This window comes from Ailuropoda melanoleuca, unplaced genomic scaffold (assembly GCF_002007445.2).
Source record: "Ailuropoda melanoleuca isolate Jingjing unplaced genomic scaffold, ASM200744v2 unplaced-scaffold11160, whole genome shotgun sequence".
Classification (NCBI taxonomy): Eukaryota; Metazoa; Chordata; class Mammalia; order Carnivora; family Ursidae; genus Ailuropoda; species Ailuropoda melanoleuca.
The window spans coordinates 1-14,176 of NW_023179572.1; the positions used below are offsets into that span (position 1 = coordinate 1).

The following is a 14,176-nucleotide window of genomic DNA, read 5'->3' on the forward strand; positions in this document are numbered from 1 at the left end:
AGACATAGCCTCTGGGATCAAGCAGAAATGAATTTGAATTCTGTCTCTCTTACTAGCCATGTGCAGGTATACCTCTTTGAAGCACATTTTTTTTAAATGATTTTTTATTATATTATGTTAGTCACCTTACAGTACATCCCCGGATTCCGATGTAAAGTTCGATGCTCCATTAGTTGCGTATNCCTTACTACCCATCGCCAGCCTATCCCATTCCCCCACCCCCTCCCCTCTGAAGCCCTCAGGTTGTTTCTCATAGTCCATAGTCTCTCATGTTTCATTCCCCCTTCTGATTACCCCCCTTTTCTTTATCCCTTTCTTCCCCTACCGATCATCCTAGTTCTTATGTTCCATAGATGAGAGAAATCATATGATAATTGTCTTTCTCTGCTTGACTTATTTCACTTAGCATTATCTCCTCCAGTGCCGTCCATGTTGCAGCAAATGTTGAGAATTCGTTCTTTCTTATAGCTGAGTAATATTCCATTGTATATATGGACCACAGCTTCTTAATCCAGTCATCTGTTGAGGGGCATCTCGGCTCCTTCCACGATTTAGCTATTGTGGACAATGCTGAAGCACATTTTTTTACAAGATAAAATCAGAATAATTTATTCTACAAGTTTTCATTATTTTGTTTTTTAATCTGGAGTATACTTATTTTATACTTTTGTATTAGTTAAAAATATTTCAAAATAAAAAAACCCTGGTTATTATTATATTACAGATGTAGAGTCTAAGAAACCCAGCTCCAAGACGAATAAGGAAGAGCATGTAAAGCATCAAATGTGATCTCTCCAGGCTGCATTTTCTTCTTCTTCTTCTTCTTTTTTGACCGTATCTTTGTTATTTATTTAAAGAGTAAAAATAGTAATAATAATAATAAATTTCTCTTTCCATTTGTGCATGCTTAGCTCTGGCAATAGCTTTATTTTTTTTATTATTATTATGTTCAGTTAGCCACCATACAGTACATCATTAGTTCTTGATGTAGTGTTCCATGATTCATTAGTTGCATATAACACACATTGCTCATCACAATACGTGCCTTCCTTAATACCTATCACCCGGTTACCCCATCCTCCCAACCCGCTCCCTTCTGTAACCCTAAGTTTGTTTCCCAGATTCCAGAGTCTCTTATGGTTTGTCTCCCTCTCTGCTTTCTTCCCATTCAGTTTTCCCTCCCTTCCCCCGTGGTCTTCCATGCTATTCCTTATGTTCCACATATGAGGGAAGCCATATGATAATTGTCGTTCTCTGCTTGGCTTATTTCCCTTAGCATAATCTCCTCCAGTTCCATCCATGTCAATGCAAATGGTAGGTATTCATCTTTTTTGATGGCTGAGTAATATTCCATTGTATATGTCATCACATCTTCTTTATCCATTCCTCTGTTGAAGGACATCTCAGTACCTTCCATGGTATGGCTATTATGGACATAGCTGCTATGAATATTGGGTGCATGTGCCCCTTCTTTTGACTACATCTGTATCTTTGGCGTAAATATTTAGCAGTGCAATTGCTGGGTCATAGGGTAGCTCTATTTTTAACTTTTTAGGAACCTCCATATTGTTTTCCAAAGTGGCTCTACCAGCTTGCATTCCCACCAACAGTGTAAGAGGGTTCCCCTTTCTACATAACCTAACCAACATTTGTTTTTTCCTGTCTTGTTAATTTTTTCCATTCTAACTGGTGTAAGGTGGTATCTCATTGTGGTTTTGATTTGTATTTCCCTGACAGCTAGAGATGTTGAGCATTTTTTCATGTGTCTGTTGGCCATTTGTATGTCTTCTTTGGAGAAGTGTCTGTTCATGTCGTCTGCCAATTTCTTAACTGGATTATTTGTTTTTGGGGTGTTGAGTTTCATAAATTCTTTATAGATCTTGGATACCAGCCCTTTATCTGTAATGTCATTTGCAAATATCTTCTACGATTCCGTGGGTTGCTTCTTAGTTTCATTGACTGTTTCCTTTGCTGTGCAAAAGCTTTTTATCTTGATGAAGTCCCAAAATTTCATTTTTGCTTTTGTTTCCCTTGCCTTTAGAGACATGTCTTGATAGAAGTCACTGTGGCCGATGTTGAAGAGGTTACTGCCTATGTTCTCCTTTAGGATTTTGGTGGATTCCTGTCTCACATTGAAGTCTTTCATTCATTATGAGTTTATCTTTGTGCATGCTGTAAGAGAATGGTCCAGCTTCATTGTTCTTCAAGTGGCTGTCCCATTTTCCCAGCACCATTTATTGAAGAGACTGTCTTTTTTCCATTGGATATTCTTTCCTGATTTGTCAAAGATTAGTTGACCATAGAGTTGAGGGTCCATTTCTGGATTCCCTATTCTGTTCCATTGATCTATGTGTCTATTTTTGTGCCAGTACCATGCTGTCTTGATGATCACAGCTTTGTAATATAGCTTGAAGTCAGGCATTGTGATGTCCCCAGCTTTGGTTTTCTTTTTCAACATTCCTCTGGCAATTTAGGATGTTCTCTGGTTCCATACCAAATTTAGGTTTGTTTGTTCCAGCTCTGTGACAAATGGTGATGCTACTTTGATAAGGATAGCAGTAAAAGTATAGATTGCTCTGGGCAGCATAGACATTTTAACAATGACCAATCCATGAGCATGTTTTCCCATTTCTTTGCGTCTTCCTCAATTTCTTTTATAAGTGTTCTGTAGACATTGACAATTGTTAGATTTTCTTGTTGGATAGACCCTTTAAGTATGATATAGTGTCCCTCTACATCTCTTACTACAGTCTTTAGTTTAAAATCTAATTTGTCTAATATGAGGGTTGCTACCCCAGGTTTCTTTTGAGGTCCATTGGCATGGTAAATATTTCTCCATCCCCTCACTTTCAATCTGGAGGTGGCTTTAGGTTCAAAATGAGTCTCTTTTAGACAGCATATGGATGGGTCCTGCTTTTTTATCTAATCTGAAACATTGTTTCTTTTGATGGGAACATTCAGCCCATTCACATTGATAGTAACTATTGAAAGATGTGAATTTAGTGCCATTTTATTACTTTTAAAGTCCCTGCTTCAACAGATTATCTCTGTTAATTTCTGGTCTATACTACTCTTGGGTCTTTCTTCATTTATAGAATCCCCCTAAATATTTTTTGGAAGGCTGGCTTGGTTATCACATATTCTTTCAGTTTCTGCCTGTCCTGGAAGCTCTCTTCCTCTCCACCCATTTTGAATGATAGCCTTGATGGGGATCAAATTCTTGGCTGCCTATTCTTCTCATTTAGTACCCTGAATATGTCTTGCCAGCCCTTGCTGGCTTGCCAGGTGTCTGTGGATAAGTCTGATTGTTCTGATGTTCTTCCTTCTTTATGTAAGAAATCTCTTCTCCCAGCTGCTCTCAGGATAGCTTTCATGGCTCTGAGATTTGCAAGTTTCACTATTATATGTCAGGGTGTTGGTCTATTTTTATTGATTTTGGGAGGGGAACTCTCTGCCTTTTGGACATGAATGCTTGTTTCCTTCCCCAGATTAGGGAAGTTTTCAGCTACGATTTGGTCCCATATGCCTTCTAGTTCTCTCTCCACCCTTTCGGGGATCCCACTAATTCTGACAGTGGAATGTTCCATGGCATCATTGATCTATTTTCATGGGCTACTAGCTGCCTACCCTATTTTCCTCAGTTTCCTTCCTTTCTATCAGCTTACTTTCTAGATCGCTGATTCAATCTTCTGCCTCATTTACCCTCACTGTTAGATTATCCAGTTTAGACTGCATCTCATTCATGGCATGTTTAAGTTCAGCCTCATTAGATCCCGTTTATGCCGTAGAGATTCTATGTTGTCACTAATGCTTCTTTCAAGCCTTCATGATTGCTATCCTGAATCCTATTTCTGACATCTTGCTTACATCCACATCCATTAGTTTGTGGCAGAGGACACTGTCTCTAGTTCTTTTCTTTATCAGGGGTTCCTTCTCCTAGTCATTCTGTCGAGGGATGGTTGAGCAAATGAACGGAATCCAAAATATCAACCAAGACCCAAGCAAAATGCACCCCAGAAAAAATCTGAAGTGGTAGGAAGCTACCACAGATATGCAAACAAAGCCAAGATGATCCAAAACAATAAAAAAAAGGGGGAACAGAGATTATAATTTCTCAGGGTGGACAAAGCAGGGAGATCTGCCTGCTTCTGCTTGATTTTTGTTCTGTGTGTCTGAAGACACTATAATCCAAAATTGCAATAAATCAGAAGTTATATGTATATCTCAAGATAAAATTGAATAGAGTGATAAATGGACTAGTATGGGGTATAAATCTATAAAATATAGGCGTGAAAAAAATAAAAGTTAAAAAGCTACTTAAAAACATTACTTGGGAAATGACTGTACTTGAAATGAGAAAGGGTACAAAAAAAAAGAAGAAAAGAAAAAGAAAAGAAAGAAAAGAAAAGAAGCAAAAGAAACAAAAAAGAAATGTAAAATTTCCGCCCTGAAGTATAAATGAATCAGGAGGGAACGCTAGGAGCTCCCTATATTATTTTCCCCTGGTGCTGAAGTTTTACAGTCTTGTGGGAAATAACCTATGGTTCACTTGTTCTTCCAGTCTGTCTTCTGGGGTAGGGGCCTGCTGTTCAGCTTCTCTGGCATCTTTGCCTGGGTGTAGTTGTCCCACCCCTTGCCAGGGAGATGGGCTCAATGTGAGCTGGTCATCTGTTTGTTTGGCTTTTGTTCCCTGGTGGCTCTCCGCTTCTCTTGAGAGGGTCAGAGAAAATATGGCTGTGAGGGAATCTCTGGCCCAGAGCCACAAGGTAGCAGTCCCCTTTCCTCAATAAACCCTCCAGATTAAACGTTCTCCACTTCTGTGTGTACCAAACTCCACAGACTCTCACTATTCGTGCCTGCTGCAACTTTCCCAGGGGAGTTCTGGGGACCCTCCAGCATCTCAGAGCTTTGTGACTTTGCAATTGCTAGTCATCCTGGACTCAGCTGTACACCCTCTTCCTCAGCTCCCAGGCCATGGCTGGGTGCGGCTCCAGTGTTTTGAGAGCTGTTGCCCTGTCGTGGGTGCAAGTCATTCTATATCTCCCCTGGGGTATTAAACAGCCCACAACTTCTAGTCTTTTCATGGTGGTCAGGCAGAAAGTGGTTGCCCTATCAGCCTGGCTTGAGTTTTATGATGACTGGAGATGAGAGTCCCTTCTGGGCTCACTGACCATAACTGGTCTCCGTGCTCCACTGCATGGGCACTTTATCAGTTCAGGCTCCCCCCATACTTTCTGAGTTTCCTGGAATCCTGAGACCACAGTGATCCACCTAGAATTCTGCCCTATTTATCCCTTCTGCCTTTTTCAGAGAGGGATGTCTCTCACTGGAGCGGACCTCTAAGAGTCCCGATTTTGTGCTCCGGTGTTATATCACTTCCTGGTGGCCAGCTTATGGAGGCTCCCTCCCCTCTCCATTTATCTGATATTTCCCCCAAAGATTAAAAATGACTTTCAAAAAGTAGTCGTTTTTCTGCTGGTAGAGATCCAGATAAATCTTCTTACAACTCAGGTTGAATTCGTGTGTGTTCAGCATGGTTTGATAGGTATCCAGCTAAATTTATGGGACCAGATGAAACAAGGTCCCCTACTCTGCTGCCATCTTCCCTAAACCTTGCTGCCTTTTATTCTTAATCAAAGTTACATGATGGGGCACCAGTGTGGCTCAGTTGGTTAAGTCTCTGATTCTTGATTTTGGCTTAGGTCATGATCTCAGGGTTGTGAGATTAAGCCCAGAGTCAGGCTCCACGCTCAGCATGGAACCTGCTTCTCTCTCTCTGCCTTTCCCCCTGCTTGGGCTCTGTCTCTCTCTCAAATAAATAAATGAATATTTAAAAAAAAGTTATGTGATTTAGCACATACATGAGTCAACATTTATTTACTTATTTACTTATATAACATAAAATGTAAAATAAAAATAATGTACAATATTATTTTTTATCACACTAGCATACTGTTTTTTTTCAATTCTCAAGACAAAGAAGGACATTGAGATTTAATTACAACTTCCCACTTTTAAATATCGTTATTTAAAAACAATAGAGAATGTGTATCAGGACATGAAAAGCCAGGCAAAGGCAAAATCTCAAAGAAGACATCGTATAATTGTTTTGAACTTATCAAGATTTTACAGAAAATCAAAAGAAGAACAAAATATACTACACAGATATGGAAATAATTAAGTCTCCATGAACTAATACACAAAGTTGATTAAAATAATCTTTCAAATATTTGCTACATTTAAATGGAAGAAGAGGAGAAAGGGGTCAAATTTGAGAATTCTTGCACTGCAACAGAAAAATAAAGTTTTAGTATTGAAAAGGAGGGCATTATTGAGAAACAAGAACTAATGTAACCATCATGACACTTCAGAAAGAAGTGAAAGGACAAATAACGACTATATATTGGAGGCTGCAATAGTAAAATTGGGACCCAATCTAAGCACTTCCCTTGCAATTTTCCTTGTTAATTTCCCCTATATATCTCATTATGATTCTATTTGAATAAAGACAGAACTCTTTGTAGCAAGTTCTTAAATGCCTGCTTTACCTGCTGGTTCCTTAAAGTATAAATAAAGGGGTTCAAAAGTGGAGCAACGGAAGTGTTGAGAATTGCCACTCCCTTCATTAAGGATATCCTCTGCTTGACTGAGGGCTTTATGTACATGAAGATGCAGCTGCCATATTAGAGGGAGAGGACAACCATGTGAGAAGAACAGGTGGAGAAAGCCTTTTTTCTCTGGCTGGCAGAAGGAATTTTTAGAATTGTCAGGGCAATATACATGTATGATAGAATCACTAATGCCAAAGTGACCAGCAGAGTCACCAAAGCTAGGATGAAGCTCATCATTTCCAACACAGGTGTATCGGTGCAGGAGATTTGCAAGAGGGGAGCGGTGTCACAGTAGAAGTGATCAATGATATTGGAGCCACAGAAGTCCAGGCTTAAGCCTAAGATGAGTCCTGGAAAGATGATGAGGAAACCAGCGACCCAAGAGCTAAGGACTAGCTGGATACAGATTCTGTGCTCATGATGGTTGTGTAATGCAGGGGCTTACAGATGGCCACATAGCGATCATAGGACATGGCGGCCAGGAGATAAAATTCGGATGCACCGAGAAGGAAGGCAAAAAATAACTGAGTTGCACAACAGTTATAGGAAATGGTTTTGTCACCGGTTGCCATGCTTACAAGCAATTTGGGGATGCAGACTGTTGTGTAAGAAATTTCCAAGAAAGAAAAATTTCGAAGAAAAAAATACATAGGGCTCTTTAGATGAGAATCCAGCAAAGTGAGGGTAATGATAACTAAGTTGCCTGAGATGCTTAGCAAGTAGGTGGGGAGTAGGAAGATAAATAGCACAATCTTCAATTTGGTCCTCTGTCAATCCTGCTAAGATAAATACTGTCACGCTTGTATGGTTTTCCATCTTGACCTCCTGATATGCTTCTGTTCTGGTAAAAACATTGCAGAAGAAAATACGTACAGGTAGCAATGGTAAAATATGAAGATAACCACGTCAAAAAACTATGGTTTTCCATCTTGACCTCCTGACATGCTTCTGTTCTGATAAAAACATTGAGGAAGAAAATACGTACAGGTAGCAATGGTAAAATATGAAGATAACCACGTCAAAATACTATGGTTTTCCATCTTGACCTCCTGACATGCTTCTGTTCTGATAAAAACATTGAGGAAGAAAATACGTACAGGTAGCAATGGTAAAATATGAAGATAACCACGTCAAAATACTATGGTTTTCCATCTTGACCTCCTGACATGCTTCTGTTCTGATAAAAACATTGAGGAAGAAAATACGTACAGGTAGCAATGGTAAAATATGAAGATAACCACGTCAAAATACTATGGTTTTCCATCTTGACCTCCTGACATGCTTCTGTTCTGATAAAAACATTGAGGAAGAAAATACGTACAGGTAGCAATGGTAAAATATGAAGATAACCACGTCAAAATACTATGGTTTTCCATCTTGACCTCCTGACATGCTTCTGTTCTGATAAAAACATTGAGGAAGAAAATACGTACAGGTAGCAATGGTAAAATATGAAGATAACCACGTCAAAATACCAGTAATTGCTATTGATCGTACACACGAATGGGGCACTTTTTGGAAATGATTAATGTAAGATAAACTCTAACAAAAGCAGTTACTTTGCTTTCGAGGGAAGACAAATGTTTTCTACAAATCTGATGAAATAAAAACTATCTCATAAATCATCTTTATAGTCTGGCTTAGAGTTATGGTAATGAGGTGAAGAAATGTGAATACAATTATTTCCTCTTTTTTTCAGTATGTAAGCACTAAAATGTCCCAGTACTTATACTCAGCCTATTGACTATATAAATATTGTTGCCTCAAGGAACTGACCATGAGTGCAACAGAGAAACAAGATGATATATGAATGTTTAAGACGGCTGAAAACAGAAATCCAGCTTATGGTTTAAGATCACCCTGGAAGTAATTGGATATAACAGCTGTAGCCCTTCCGTGGTTTGCCCTGTGCCACATCTACTCAGCTACCGAACACTCTTTCTTGGTCCTATCTGAATTTTTTATTCCTTAAATGAGTGTAGTGTGTTTTGTCTCTATTCCATCTCTTCATTTCTTCACATTTATCGTCTCCTATGCTAATATTAAATTTATCTGATTGCATAGTAAAACTGACTTGAACTTATTCTGCTTATAGTTCTGAAAACAGGAAGAGAAGAGCACAGTGAAATGCAAACGACAGTGAATAAGGATTCAGAGAAAGGAGAAATGAAATAGGGAAGAAAGAGAAGGAAGACAAAAGAAGCAGAAAAGAGGTAAGAGAGTAGGGGAAGACCATAAAGAGAAAAACTTACCATTGATTGGAGTTTTCTTCAGATGAGACAGTGACTGGTATTTAGTTCTTGGCTTCCTACCTGATGTGTAGAAATGAGTTACAGCAAAGCTGTAAGGAGAATACAGAGAAGAAATGCTAGCAAATTTTACTCTGATGATCAGTCACTTGGCAAGTGTTCAGACACTTGAGGTAATACTGATTGCCCCCAAATAATATGGTAAGTCAAAAGCCGAGCCAATTCAAATGGATTGAAAATTATATAAGCTCTCATTAAACTAAATGTCATGAAAACTCCTGGGCATAAACATTTCATCCCTTTAGGATGAGTTTCTTGTTTGATGACTTCATTATCAGTTATGTTTCTTTAAGGACTTCATCATGAATATGAAACACTTATTAAACATTTTTTTTTTTTTAGTTTCAGGGGTAGAAGTTAATGATTCTTCAGCTGCATACACCACCCAGTGCTCATTCCATCAAATGTCCTCCTTAATGCCCATCACCTAGTTACCCCATTCCCCCACCCGCCTCCCCTCCAGGAATCCTCAGTTTGCTCCCTATAGTTTATAGTCTCTTATGGTTTGCCTCCAGAGTGGCTGCACCAGATTGCATTCTTCATGAACCTATAAAAATTGTTTACATTACCGCCAATGTAAACAATTGTTATAAGTTCATGGAGAATGCATTGTTATATACTGAGGAGTCAAAGAAGTCAACGTCCCTGCCTATTGTGCTTTACCAATATGTTGAAGAGACAGAATTAGTGAAAGAATATAGCAAGGTACAGTGTGCCATAAACTTAATGGTAGATGAGACTCATTCTTACTATGGGGCTTAGGGGTTGAGAGAGATTAATAAGAATGGACGCTTAAAAAAAAACAACAACGATGGATCCAAAGCTAAGCAGTGGAGATGGATTAGGAAGTAAAGTAAGGCATTTTAGGTAGGATAAACAGTGCAAAAAAAGTATACAAGAATGAAACTCATGAATTAATAAAAATTTATCAGAGAGAATACAATAACAGTTTTCTCTAGGGGATATTTAACGTTCTAGAGATCCTGGCTATTAGCACTGAAGTATAATAATATCTTCCTGGTACTTAACACACATTCTCCCAAACCTAAGGGACAATTCCCGAGGCAACTAATTGTATTATAATGGCTACTGTCACTTGGGTCAAAAATAAATCCATCACCCCCACAAGAATTTTATTCAAATCAGACCTAGTTTTTCTCCTGGTCCCCAACTCCCTAGATATATACTGGAACAGTGTATTATAATATGTTTAGCAAGCCAATTACTTTTATTTATGTTTACATTAAAAACTGCAAGAAAATTTTCCCTACCTTCAAAATCATGTACACATTTTTACTAAAAAATGGTGTCATTTAATAAATTAAATCAGATCCTCTGTAATTAAAATGAAATCAGAATATTTTAAATCTATTATTTTAAATAAAATACTCAGAGTTTTAGAGATATTTATTTTAGTTTGTAGATTATAAATCACTCTGCAAAACATGAAAACTTACAAACTGTTATTCTTAAAGGTGTAGAAACAGAATTATACAGGCAAAGGATTTTGTTAGCTGATGTTCACATTTTTTATATTCCTGTTGCAGAATAAAGCACTTAGGGGGCGCCTGGGTGGCACAGCGGTTAAGCGTCTGCCTTTGGCTCAGGGCGTGATCCCGTCATTATGGGATCGAGCCCCACATCAGTCTCCTCCGCTATGAGCCTGCTTCTTCCTCTCCTACTCCCCCTGCTTGTGTTCCCCCTCTCGCTGGCTGTCTCTATCTCTGTCGAATAAATAAATAAAAAATCTTAAAAAAGAATAAAGCACTTAGGTTTACTTTTTTTTCTTCTTTCCAGGCATCACACTGAAATGCATAATTCTTAAAATAAATTTTAACACTTGTGGACATTTCATGATTAGCTATTTCTAGCTCAAATCAACAATTTAAATTACCCAAGTATCTCTTGTATTCTTCATATTTAATATGTTTTTAGGTTAATACAGCACAGCACTAAAATTAGACAACTGTTATCCTATCGAATGATTATGGTTTATTTCCTGGGAACGCTCTAAACTGTGTGCTTATCTCTCCAAGGAATTCAACTCCAAAGGCACTATTTCCCTGAGGATCTTTGTCTTGTTTACCATCTAAGAGATGCCAAAACATGCAGGCTCCTTTCTATGTCCTTCAACTCTGTTCTCAGGAGATTCTGTAGAATATGTACCATATTAACGCGCCCTGCACCCCCTTTACCTTCGCTAATTTATTAATTCATTTATTCTTCCCTAGAATACCTACTTATCATGTGCTTGAAGTGTATCAAGCACTCCTGTATGTCCAGGGCATATGTCCTGAGAGCTCCCCTGCCCCCTTCTGCTATGAGAAGGCCTGGCGACATGTCTATGAAATCTATGAAGCGAGCTCTTACCAGACACCAAATCTGCTGGCACCCAGATCTTAGACTTTCTAGACTCTAAAACTGAGAAATAAATGCTTGTTGTTCAAGGCACCCGGTTATGGTATTTTGTGACAGCAGTCTAGATAGACTAAGACAAAAATAAAAGCAGAGAATTCATTGCCAACAGACTTGTCCCATAAAAATGTTAAACAAAGTTCTTAGGGAGAACACAAATGATATAGGTCAGAAATCTGATCTTCATCAAGAAAATGAGAGTGTTGAAGAATAAATAAAGGGATAAGTGCATTCAGTTGGATTTTCCTCTAAACTGACTGACTTTCTGGTAACACCAACTGTCTATTAATTACCATTTATTAAAATTGATTACAAATCCAATGTTATTGGTATGTTTCTGTCTTTAACAAATGGTAATATTCTCAGACCCAAATTATATTATCTCTGACTACCTTCCTCCTTCACTATTTTCTTCTTTATTTCCATCATATCTTTCCTTTCCCCTTCTTTATGATTTCTTCCTTTCTTGCTTTAATCAACAGACAGTTTTAAGGGGAAACTTTATTGGACAAGATTGACAGTCGGGGTTACAGATATTTACAGAATTCCTTCCATATTGGCAACTTGGACACGTGATAACTTTGAAGAATCAATGTTTTCAAAGTTCATACCTTTGAAAAATGACATAGATTTACAAAATCAAGAAACCAAGCTAACTCCAAGCATGAAGAAATGCCTACACACATCATAATCAAATTGCTAAACACCAAAGACAATGAGAAAAACATGTGACTAGAAAAAAGTGTGCATTACATACCAAGAATGTTAGAGGACAATGGCTTGAACAATTTCTGACTTCTTTTCATAACCTAGGGAGGCCAGAAAACAGAGGGGAATCTTTACAGTGCTGAAAGAAAAACAAAAACAAAATAAAAAACAACCCAAAACAACAACAACAAAAACAATTGTAATTTAGAATTCTGTACAGTGAAACTATCCTTCAAACATGAAAGGGAAATAAAGACATTTTCAGATCAAATAAAACTAAGAGCATTTTTCCGTAACATGTCTGCACTATAAGAAATGCTGTAGGAAGTTCTTCAGCTGAAGAAAACTGACTCCAGCTGGAAAACTGGAATTCCAGGGAAGAATTAGAAATACCAAACATTTTAAATATGGGGGTAAATATCAGAGACTAAATTTTTTCAATGAGCTTGAAATAAAATAAGAATTATTCACAAATAAATTTAAATATATGTAAATTAAAAGAATTATTTTAAAATACTGTAGCGAAAATGCTATTTAAAGTAAAAGTTCCAAAAAACTAAACAATCTGGAAGAGATGGAGGCCTTCCTGGAAACCTATAAACTACCAAGACTGAAACAGGAAGAAATAGATTTCTTAAATAGGCCAATTAACTATGAAGAAATTGAGTCAGTGATAAACAACCTTCCAAATAATAAAACTCCAGGCCCAGACGGTTTNAGACTAAATTTTTTCAATGAGCTTGAAATAAAATAAGAATTATTCACAAATAAATTTAAATATATGTAAATTAAAAGAATTATTTTAAAATACTGTAGCGAAAATGCTATTTAAAGTAAAAGTTCCAAAAAACTAAACAATCTGGAAGAGATGGAGGCCTTCCTGGAAACCTATAAACTACCAAGACTGAAACAGGAAGAAATAGATTTCTTAAATAGGCCAATTAACTATGAAGAAATTGAGTCAGTGATAAACAACCTTCCAAATAATAAAACTCCAGGCCCAGACGGTTTTCCTGGGGAATTCTACCAAACATTCAAAGAAGAAATAATACCTATTCTCCTAAAGCTATTTCAAAAAATAGAAACAGAAGGAAAGCTACCAAACTCATTCTATGAGGCTAATATTACCTTGATCCCCAAACCAGGCAAAGACCCCCTCAAAAAGGAGAATTACAGACCGATTTCTCTAATGAATATGGATGCCAAAATCCTCAACAAGATCCTTGCTAATAGAATCCAACAGTACATTAAAAGGATTATCCATCATGACCAAGTGGGATTCATACCTGGGATGCAAGCATGGTTCAACACTCGCAAATCAATCAATGTGATACATCATATCAACAAGAAAAGACTCAAGAACCATATGATCCTCTCAATTGATGCAGAAAAAGCATTTGACAAAATACAGCATCCTTTCCTGATTAAAACCCTTCAGAGTGTAGGAATAGAGGGTACATTTCTCAATCTCATAAAAGCCATCTATGAAAAGCCTACTGCAAGCATTATTCTCAATGGGGAAAAGCTGGAAGCCTTTCCCTTAAGATCAGGAACACGACAAGGATGCCCACTCTCGCCACTATTATTCAACATAGTACTAGAAGTCCTTGCAACAGCAATCAGAAGACAAAAAGGGATCAAAGGTATCCAAATCGGCAAAGAAGAAGTCAAACTGTCTCTCTTTGCAGATGACATGATACTCTATATGGAAAACCCAAAGGAATCCACTCCCAAACTATTAGAAGTTATAGAACAATTCAGTAAGGTGGCAGGATACAAAATCAATGCCCAGAAATCAGTTGCATTTCTATACACGAATAACGAGACTGAAGAAAGAGAAATTAGGGAATCCATCCCATTTACAATAACACCAAAAACCATACGTTACCTTGGAATTAACTTAACCAGAGACGTAAAGGACCTATATCCTAGAAACTATAGATCACTTTTGAAAGATATTGAGGAAGACATAAAAAGATGGAAAAATATTCCATGCTCATGGATTGGAAGAATTAACATAGTTAAAATGTCCATACTACCCAGAGCAATCTACACTTTCAATGCTATCCCGATCAAAATACCGAGGACATTTTTCAAAGAACTGGAACAAATAGTCCTTAAATTTGTATGGAA

At 37.6% G+C, this 14,176-nt stretch overlaps 1 pseudogene; it reads right to left on the bottom strand.

Moving 5' to 3' along the window:
* Positions 1–6,494: 6,494 nt before the first annotated feature.
* LOC117797681 lies at positions 6,495–7,427 on the bottom strand (annotated as a pseudogene).
* Positions 7,428–14,176: the final 6,749 nt, after the last annotated feature.